The sequence below is a fragment of the Poecilia latipinna genome, unplaced genomic scaffold (genome assembly GCF_001443285.1).
Source record: "Poecilia latipinna isolate Pla-1442-1.1 unplaced genomic scaffold, P_latipinna-1.0 Scaffold1482, whole genome shotgun sequence".
Classification (NCBI taxonomy): Eukaryota; Metazoa; Chordata; class Actinopteri; order Cyprinodontiformes; family Poeciliidae; genus Poecilia; species Poecilia latipinna.
In genome coordinates this window covers 93,173-103,909 of record NW_015114098.1, presented here as the reverse complement: position 1 = coordinate 103,909, position 10,737 = coordinate 93,173, and positions in this window count along the sequence as shown.

Here is a 10,737-nt window from a genome sequence, read left to right as displayed (position 1 = left end):
TGTCATTTTGAATGATTATAATCCCATGTTAAACTAGTGGAGATGTTCAAAGTGAATTCCCCTAAATTTTGTCTTTTTAATGTGCATATCCTGCTCTCTATAAATAAGCACAGATTTTCTCATCAAAAATCTCAGGAATATTTAGAATTTAAAACGAATCAGAGGGTTTTCTTTTTTTTAAAATATACCAACGTTTCACCAGAGGGCAACAAGAAAAAACTCCACCGGTTTTTTCAACCGAGTGAAATGTCATAAATTATGCCGTTGAATTTATTCATTCATGATATTAGAGTCCAGCCTGAGTTGGAATAAGCTGAAAAGTGACAGGGGAAGTTAGCAGCTTGTGATTTGTCTGGGACGAGAGCAGGAACTGCTTTCTACCAGGCAGCTTTTAAAATATTTTACGCAGCAGTTGTGACTTTTAATGCCTAGTTATTTTCACATTTGTATGCCTGCAAACTTTATGCCGCCTGTAAAACTGCTTCCTTCCTGCTCATGAATCATCCTGAAATGAGATTTTTAATGCATCAAAGTAGCTCCATAAATAACAAAACCCACACTGGCACCAAGGATGGAAAAGTAGACGTTCGCTTGAAGATAAACCCATCTGCTTTTACTTTTTTAAATGTTTTTTTTTTTTTTTTTTTACATCTATTCAACGCAGACGGTGGCTTATGTGATCTCACAATTCAGCTGCACTTGCTTTCAGCTTGTTCGAGTGGCGCCCAGGGTGGGAGAGGTGGTCGGCCATTGTTGCATGGACAGGTATAGTAATTACATTCTCCTCCATTCAGCCGCTATCTGCATACAGCACCAGCAAACCTCACTCAAACTCCATTATACGCTCACCAAATGGAACAAAAGCCCAACATTCACTGGGTTTGGCACTCCAAAGGAGACAGAAGCCTCTTTTCAGGTGATACATCAAATTGTGCTTCAGTCAGAAGCTGCAGGCTATAACTTTTAATTCATGCTATTGGAATAAGGTTTTATCAGCTGCTATCCTCTTCAAGGCTCAAGTGCATTTAAAGAAAAACCCATTCAAGCAGTTTTGTTCACTCATTTGTTTGCGTTTAATGAAAATCATCAATAATATTTACTCTGCATGATTAGAAGAATCGGCGTTAAGTAGCACAGACATCAAGGCTGACTTTCTAAAAGTGATAAATTGTGCTTAGATGTAAGAACATGACTGAAAATTCTCAATTTTTTTTATGTAAAAACTAAAAAAAATAGTGTTTTTTTGGCTTTAAAATGGTTTATACACCACAGTTGAGTGGTGCATAAACTGTAATAAACTAGATTGATTACAGTTTATGCTCCGGGAATTCTCAGTGGTTGGCGACCATAGATGGATACCAATAGATAAAATCTACAAAAACTTAAATAATGGTTATTTTAACAGCTCTAACACCAAAATACCTTAATATGTACCAATATGAACAGTAGAAACCATGATAGAGCTACCACAGATGCTAACATCTACAATTTTCCTTATTTCCAACAAAACTAAAGGCCTCTTCTGGATTGGCTGCTTTGCAATATCTAGTGTTGTAGCCAGACATCTCAGTGATGTCAGCGCAGGTCGGCCATTTTGTTTGACAAGTGAGTTTTACAAGTTGAACTTTGAATCCAGGTCAGCTGAGATTTCTCTTCCTTTCTTTCTTAAAATCAAATTATAAGAATAAAGTTGTATAACATTACTTGTATAAAGTCATATTCTATGAAAACTTGAACTTGAAAAATGGCCAAAAATTTAAAGGTTGAGCATTTTGTGATCTTTTCAATCTTTAAGTGTCATGTTATCATAAATAATTGTTGAAATAAATGTCTATTTTAAAGAAAGTTCTACACAAACCAAAGTGATCACATCGGATACTGATAACTGTATTCTGTTAAGGCTGTTTTTCTCCTAAAAATTTGATTTTTACTGGTAATTTTATGGTGTTTTTTGTTTTTTTTTGTTTTGTTTTTTCTGGTAAAGTTATAACTTTTATTAAAATTAAAATATTAAAACAAAAAATCTTGTAGCCTGAGTAATACTCCTGACTAAAATAACCAGAAAAAGCAGCATTTTTCTGGTAATTTTAACACATTTTTCCTGGTAAAGTCACAACTTAGTCTGCTATTAGTAATTATGAATACATTTTCATAATAAAACAAAAACATCTTGTAGCCTGCATGGCTCGCAGAAGGGACGATTGAAATAAAAAACATTTTTGAAAATATTTTTAGAAAAAAAAAAAGCGAGAAAAAAAATCAATTGGATTTGGTAGGGAGGCAAAATTCATTTTTAAGCCATAGTTTTCCACAGATTAGACATTCACGTGTGAAGATTTCTTTATAATAAACTGAATATTTGATGGTGTGCCCTAATTTCTCCATGATTGTACCTTATATAATACATTATACAAGCTGTTGGTAAAAGTTTAAATAACCAAATATTAGGGAACATAGTATTGTTTTTTAGTGTTTATCCCTCAGATTTGCTGTAAATGTAGCTAAATTGAACTGTTTGGTCTCCGCAGACGATTCCTGATGAGTACAAGGGCGCCACACATCTCATGCAGGGTTGGTTGAGAGCGCACAGATGTTTCACTGGAGCCTGAAGTAGCACACAAAGCAAGGCACTTGTCTTGTCTGATGAGAGGGCTCATTTGGAGCTGCCATTAGTAGACATATGATTTATGGGTCTGTCTTGCTGCTCCTGCAGGAACCAACGCCGCTTTCACTTCAGCAACACCAGGACACGGCTCCGCTCTGCTGAGGTCTTGTGTGTCTCGAAGTGAACGTTAGTGGAGTGGATCGAAGCTGCAGAAAAGGATTTTTTTTTTGTTGTTGTTTGAGTGAAAAAGTTACCTGGATGTGTTTAGCAAAATATGGCTTTAATATGGCAAAAATCAGTTGGTTTCACGATAAAAAAAAAAAAAGGTCAGAAATTCCTTAATATTGGTTGTTTTAAATAAAACATCATGGATAACAATGGATTTGTATCAGCTGTAATTGTTTTGTTGTTTCCAGTTGTCAGCCAGCTGAATATCCCTCATTTTTCCCACTAATATAACATTTTTTCCACTTGTCAGAAGCTCATACACTGGACCACAATTCGCAGAATAATTTACTTTCAAAATGTTTTTATTAAGCTATTTTTTTCTCTGAAACGTGTCTGTTAATTATTCGCTGAAAAATCACCTAATTTTCTGTTGGAAATATCCGAAATACTCAACAAAATGCAGGTTGGGAAGCTAGTCTGCCTAGCAACAACGCTACTTGACACACTATTGGCTATTGGAGTTACGAAGCAGCCAATCCAGGACCTGCATTTATTTTCCTTGACTCTGATTGGTTGAACCCTGAAGATAAGAAAAACCGTAGCTGTTAGCTTCTATGCTAGCGCTAAAACGGGTTCCAATGAATACTAAGGTATTTTTGTGTTGCAACTATTAAAATAGGAAGTTATAAATGTTTTTAGAGGGGCTTTAGGATTGGGAACAACCACAAACGCTTAAGCATACTTCATTTCATTTACATGCGTACATTTACTTTACTTTTGTTCAGTTTTTCCGGTCCCCACATACATTGAGCTAACTTAAAGCCAAAAGTTAATCACTAATGTTTTTCTACTACGTTAAAGTGAACAGTCAGGTTTGTGAGTTATTTTTAAATCTTTACATCCCATCAGCTGGTCACATTGTGGTTGGAAAACGATGAAGCAAACTTAAACTGGCATATTTTAGAAAGACGTTTTGGTTGGGATGTAATTTATCTTCAAAGATCTGATTTGTGAAGGTTAAAAAGTGCATTTTGAGATTTCTAAGTGGACTCAGATAATCAAAGTATGTCTGTTTCTTATGAATATCCTGGAGTAGATGCACAGCCTTGAGGTCTATTACGTTTTAGTTTGGCTTGAAGTTATTTCCTCATTACTCATGTGGGTTCTGGAGCAGTTGTAGAGGAAATGGCAATCAATCTTAGTAAAAAAGCTCCTTTGTAGCCAAAACTGTAACCAACAACAAGTGTTCTTTTTTGTTAAAGATTGTGTACAGATAGACAATTTCTGAACAGTTTCATGTTTTATCCACTGTTTTCAGTTGTTTTATTTATTTTACATTGGCTGACTAAACAAATTAAAGTTGTTTCTAGATGTTGGACCAAACATGTGATGTTATTGGTGTATTTAAGTGTTCTGGACTGGTGCAGAAACTGTAATTCAGTATATTTCTGTCTAAATTCATGAATTTATCAGAGCTGATTTTCTGTGTTGGATCGATATCAGGAGTCCTGGTCGCTCCTTTTATATTTAGTTTGCTTTTTCAACTAGTACTTTTACATAAAACCACATTTAGCGTCTGGTTTGTGTCTCCTCTCTTCAAACTGGATTTGCACTCGGAGGTTTCTCTTCCTAACGCGGCGCTCTGCTGCAACACATCTGTCCATCTGTCAAATCCACAGGCCCATCAATCAAGCAGGTGAAAGCATGAGTGTGCACTACCACGAACAGCCATTAATCACTCGGAGACATGGACACTGGTGGGTTGGATCGGGTGTTTAAACGCCGTCAATCCGCCATGTTTGAGAGAGATGGAAAGTTATGGACATGATGGGCGATTTGATGCGAGGCTGGAGCGTTCACGCTGGTGCAAAACTCTGATTTAATCAAGATTGTTGATCCTGAAATAAAATAAACTACTAAAATCGAAGAAAGGGAGCAAGAAATATTACTCCCTCTTTTTATTTTATATTTTAAATGAGGTTTTTTAAGTGTAGTTATATAGTAGTCTAGGTGAGTGATTTTCAAACAGCAGGGGGCGCTAGAGGGGAATTAGGAGGATGAAGGGAAGATGAGAAACAAAAATGCAATAATTGAACAGTTATTTTTATATATTGTGTGGAAATGTTCTAGTTCCACTTATGAAATTAAATTTTTTCCAGGGTATAAGTGAAAAAATCTGTCAGTGGAACAGATTACAGCGTAGTAAAAATCCTTTTATTGGTATTTTTACTACACTGTACATTTTACTATTACTTGAGTAATTTTATCATAAAGTATTTCTGCTCTTACTTGGGTAAAATTTCTGTATTTTCTATCCACTGAATGAAAAACAAACATATTTTAACCAAAGACACACCTGCAGTTTCTGTTACAATTTCATACGTTTTTTTATTGGTTTGTATGAATTATTGTCAATTTTTTGTCCTTAAAATGCCAAATTTTCCACTCAACTTTATATTTTGATCTGTGTGATGATGTAATTTTTAAACATTAAATGATTCAGAACTTGAGTAGGTCTTTTACCAAATACTTTTTTACTTTTGAGTAATATCTTGTACGGCTACTCTTTACTTTTACTTGAGTAAAAACATGTTGAAGTAGTGCTAGTCTTTTTTTTGGGGGGGAGGGGGTGTTACTTCGCCCATATATCCTTGGATAGAGTTTATCTTCTCAGACTGTTTAATCATCATTACCTCATTTAAGGCAGCTATTATTTAAACCTGACTGCAGGTTGTTTAAAAACAGAAACTACTGAAGCGAACACAGTTGTTGCTGCTGCAGTCAGCTGCAGGGGTTGCTCAGTGAACCAGCAGGAAATCCACAGGAACACGCTAACTGACACTCAGGGAGCATTACTATAATGCACCAGTGGGAATTAATGTAGATATTACCGCCCTCTGGGGTGCTCTTCAGCTGAGCATAGCAGCTGCAGAGAGAAAGAGCAAGGTTTCTGTCAGCGGCTGCAGCTGCACTCAGACTTCAGGGGGAATGTAAAGTGTGTATGGAGGTATGATTAGTGAGAGCGGGTCCAGCCGGTCCCTCCAGGCTCTTCTGCAGCAACGCTGGATGGCTTTTTGTTTTCTTCTTGCAGAGTCACACTGGTTGTTTGGTTTATATGTATTTGTGAAAGAAATCTCCTGTTGTTAGTTTTCTAGAAAGCAGGGAAAGAGCAGAAGATTGAAAAATACAATTATTTTGTTTTCTGAGAGTAAATATGGCAAAAAGGACAATTTTGAAAATTCAACTGGAAGTACTGGACTTTACTGGATGCCGAAGTTTTAATCTAGTATCATTGGTAACTTGACATTCAGAGTTTTTTATTGTCATGTAATCATGAAACTAATGATCCCAGCACACAATAAGTTAATATAATGCAGTTTTCAAATGAGGGTCTCATTGATTAGGGAAAAAAGTTATTCCTAATCTGGATCAGTATGACAATACTCTGAATTCAGACTTTTTTCTTTAATATGATTTCTTTACATTATTTTAATCACAATTCAGAGTTCAACAAATCTGTATGTTAAATTTAATCTCAAAATTCTGACTTTTTTTTATTAAAATTCAAACTTTTTTCTCAGATTTGGCTTTTTGCACTCCAAATTCCTGAAATTCTGATTTTAATTCAGAATACAGACTTTTTCTTCCTCTGAAATGTAACTTTTCCACTCTGAATTAATCTAATAATTAAGGTTATTTTTATCATATTTGACCTTTTTTCAAAAACTACTACACATAATTCTGAGTTTAAACTAAAAATTCAGATTTTAATTTCATTATTCTAATCTAGATATGTTTTTGCTTAAAATTCAAACAATCTAAAAATTCTCACTTTTTTAAAATCAGAATTTAAACATTTTTTTTCAGAATTCTCCCTTCTTAATTTAAAATATTAATTTTTTACTCAGAATTTTACATTTTAAATTTGAACTATAACTTTAAACTCAAAATGTTCATTTTTTTTAAATAAAAAAATAAACTTTTTCTCAGAAATTAAATTCAGAATTTTAACTTTTTTCCTCACAATTCTCCCTTTTTAATTTGAATTCTAAAATTAGTCTCAGACTTTTTTTTAAATAAAAATTGTAAATTTTTCTTTGAATTTTTATTTTTTAATTTGAATTCTAACTTTAATCTGAAAGCATCTCAAGCTTGTTACTTGTTAAACTTCATAAATTGTGGTTACACGTCCTTTTATTTTGAAAAGTTGATTTTAATTTTCCCACATTCCTTTCTAATATTACAGGCATGATGTTGGAATAATTCACAATTAGGACAAAAGTTTAAAATCTGAATTTATCAGCAAAATTAAAATGAAGAGGTTGAACAACAATGTGTTTATATACGAGTAGGACAATGTTTGCAATGCCAAAAGAAGGAACAGCTGATTTTTATCTTGGGGAGGAAGTGGAAAGTACGACTACATCAAACTAAAAAGTGCAAATTCAGCACTTGGCATGCATGGGATGGGGAAGATTTTGTGTCCAAAAATGTAACATTATTTGTTTACTGATCCAATAAGTCTTTAAATCATGAAAGAAAGAATAGTTAACACACAAAACGGCGCATCAGACTCAGGCTTTTGTCTGAGAAAAGAAGAAAAATAATCTTTCTGCAAGATTTCTATCAGCACAGATCATTTCTATTGCAAAATCTGACGGCGACATCTTACTTTACCTGAAAGTGGAATCTAATATCACTGATTCATAACTTAAACACAAATCTATAAGAGGTAATAATAACCTAAAAAGTAATGCACTCAATAATCTCACCGTATTGCGTCTCTGTAACGACAAACAATGAAGATATTGCAACTTTAGTTCGTATTAATATCTATGCATACTTGATTTATTCTTTTTATTACATTTTTCCAGGATCTGACAATAGTGAGCACTGAAATGCGCAGGAATGTTTAAAAGTTAAAACTTCATGCTGCATATATGCATTTCTTAGGACTCAATATAAACAAAGTAGATTTTTTTTTTTTGTTGTTTTCTGGCAGAAAACCAAAATTAGAAAGCATATTAATGAATAAAATAAAAGTGAACTAATAGATTCAAGCCAAGCTCATTACATGCTGACACTTTATCAGCACTTTCAAAGACTCTGCATGGATTCTGCTTTTATTTAGTTTAAAGAAACGCTAAGCCTGAAGGCTTTTTCCCCCCAATTACTTATAGAGGTGGAATATTCAATCATTATTAGATAAAAGTTTATTTAGCTGTGCTTTGTATGCCGAACTGCACTGCTTCACATTTTGTCACCATATCGCCACAAACCTCCAAGTTAATAGGATTTTATCTAATTATGGGTTAAGGTGTAATTATGAAGTAGAGGAATGATACTTAGTTTCCTGATAATAAAAATCTGCCGTTCTAATTTACCGCTAAATAAAAATCAAGTAGTGTAAAATAACATAACATAGGGTGTTTTCATTCCTGATAGTCGTTTAAATTAGAGAACAAAGTTGTAACATTTGCCACATTTTCTCTTCGCACTGTCAAACAATCCAAACCGTTTGAAAAACCTGTTCCCCTGCTCACCTGTGGTGGCGCTGCTCCAAGAACTATTGAAGGAAACGACACAAAAACCTCTGAAGAAGCGCAACTTCCTCCTTCACGAAATGTAAACAAAAATGGAGTAGCATCAGGATTTAGCGGTTGTAGGATTTCTCCTTTATGTTTGACTGCCACCCATTTCTCCCACTTGCACTACACTCACATTTGTCTTGGTTGTATTTACCCAGAATACCTTGTGTTGTAGTCCACTTCCTACCTTTGGAGCGGTCGCCAAGATTTTTTAGGCAGACTGGAGTTTGATTGCAAATTCACACCTCCTCAAACGAACCGGACTTAAACGGACTGGAGTTCGAATAAAGCAAACTAAAAAGTGAATGTGAATGAATCCATGGTTCCTTTCTTGTGCTATCAAATGGCACTAAGGGCCTGGAAAACACGTACTACCCCGCTTTAAGAAGCTCCTACTATTTCTAATAATCCATTTGCTACGACGCTTCTCACTTCAAATAAAGCGTTTCCCTCCAGTCTTCCAAACTGGAGAAAACCGGATGCTGCATCGACATAAATGTACCTTCAAATCTCCGGAAAACAACTTAAAAAATAAAAAAGTGTCACGTAGTAAAATGTGATTTCATGCAAAGAAGAAAAAGAGGGCAATTTTGGACAACAGGCAGATATTTCTGAGTGCTTTGAAAGCACAGAGAACAAAATTTTGGGTTATTGTCAAACTGTCAGGCATGTTGATTTGGGTCCGGCTAACACTCAGTTTGCAGAACTTTTATTTTTAAACTTTTTTTTTTTTTTTTTTTTTCTTAAAAAGTGGAGGCTGCTAACAGAGAAGCATTTAGCTCTTGGTCCAATCATCAAGGCCTTACATTTTGTTCTGTACTTCAGTGCAATGCCCTGAAATTTAACCAATTTGCAATCAGAGGAACATTAAACCCACAGCCATTGATGGTTCTTAGACATCTTATCCAACTCCACAAGCTTCATTTAGGTCAGTTTGATGTTTTAATTCTCCTATAGTTTCTTAATCAAGACAATTTCTTTTTATAAATATTTTAAAGATACATTTCTTGATTTATTGGTACGCTTTTCCTCCAGTACTTTGGATGCTCATGTGTTTAAAAATGGTAAATTTAAGGCAAATCTGACCACAAAACAACTAGAAACATGCTTCTATTTAACACTGTCTTGATATTTTTAGCTCAGCCACTTTATCTCTCTGCAGAATGCAACAAGTAGCATCTATTTTTATCACTCAGCTTAGACAAAAAAAGAGAGAAAGAGTTGCCTTGAATATATGTGCTGGAAGGCATTTTGCAAGTCTCTTCACTGCTAACCTACCCACCTTCATTGATGCAGCAATTTCACACAAAAATACAATAATAACCAATGACCTGGGCCATCCACTCCACTGTCACTTCACAAAACTCCCCTCCGGCTGCAGACGTGTAAAGGTTCAGACACCTATTTCTGCTGAAGCACTGCTCTGTAAAAGCCACAGAAATACTTAAGAGTCTTTACAAAGGAAGACTGAATGTTCATTTTCTACATTCTATCGGGACTGGAGATGAACTCTTAATGCAGCGGCGACTGGTGGAGAAAATTCTTGGTGGAGCTGAAATGTGAATAGATTTGTCTGCCAAGTCGTAACTTGCAGAATATAAACTATTTCATCACTAAATCAGAGTCAAACGCTAACGCTGAATCAGATTAAAACCTGTGAAAATATCTAGCTAATGTGTGACGGCCTAAAAGTTAAATTCTATCAAAATAGACTAAAGAACTGAAACACATTGGTGTAGAATTAAAAAAATCAACATTGAAATAAACCGCAGCAACGTTCATAACTGGAGTTCTGATGAACAAAAAAAGTAAAAAAACTAAAATATGTTTCACTAACACAAATAAAACAGAAGTTGTGGCTTACTGTGGATTTGTAAAATCATCTGCATTGCTATTTATCAATGGTGATAAAGCTTCATCAACTTTATCACCATAGCAACTCAAAAACTCTGCAGTATCTTTTATGATGGGCGAAATTTCAAATGAATTAAATGTAGCGATGCGGATTGGACAAATGTTTATTATTTTTCCCTAGCAACCACACACGATTGGCTAGTTAGCTTCACTTATTCGGCGCTAATAAAATTCCCAAAATATATTGATGAAGGAAAATCAGCTGGTGGAAATGAAATGCAAATAATTCAGATTACAACTAGGATTGAAAGTACACATTTTTAAACATGTGTGTGTGTTTTTTAATTATAATATAGATATTATTTAGTTTGGTCATTTTTAATGTGTCTCTACTGGTTTTTAATCTTAGTTTATGACACGAGCTCCATAATTAAAGATTGATTGATTTAAAACATAAAGGACTTTGGCCTTTAAGGACTGATAAACAGTGTGAAATCATCTGAATAAGTACAGAAAAAGAAA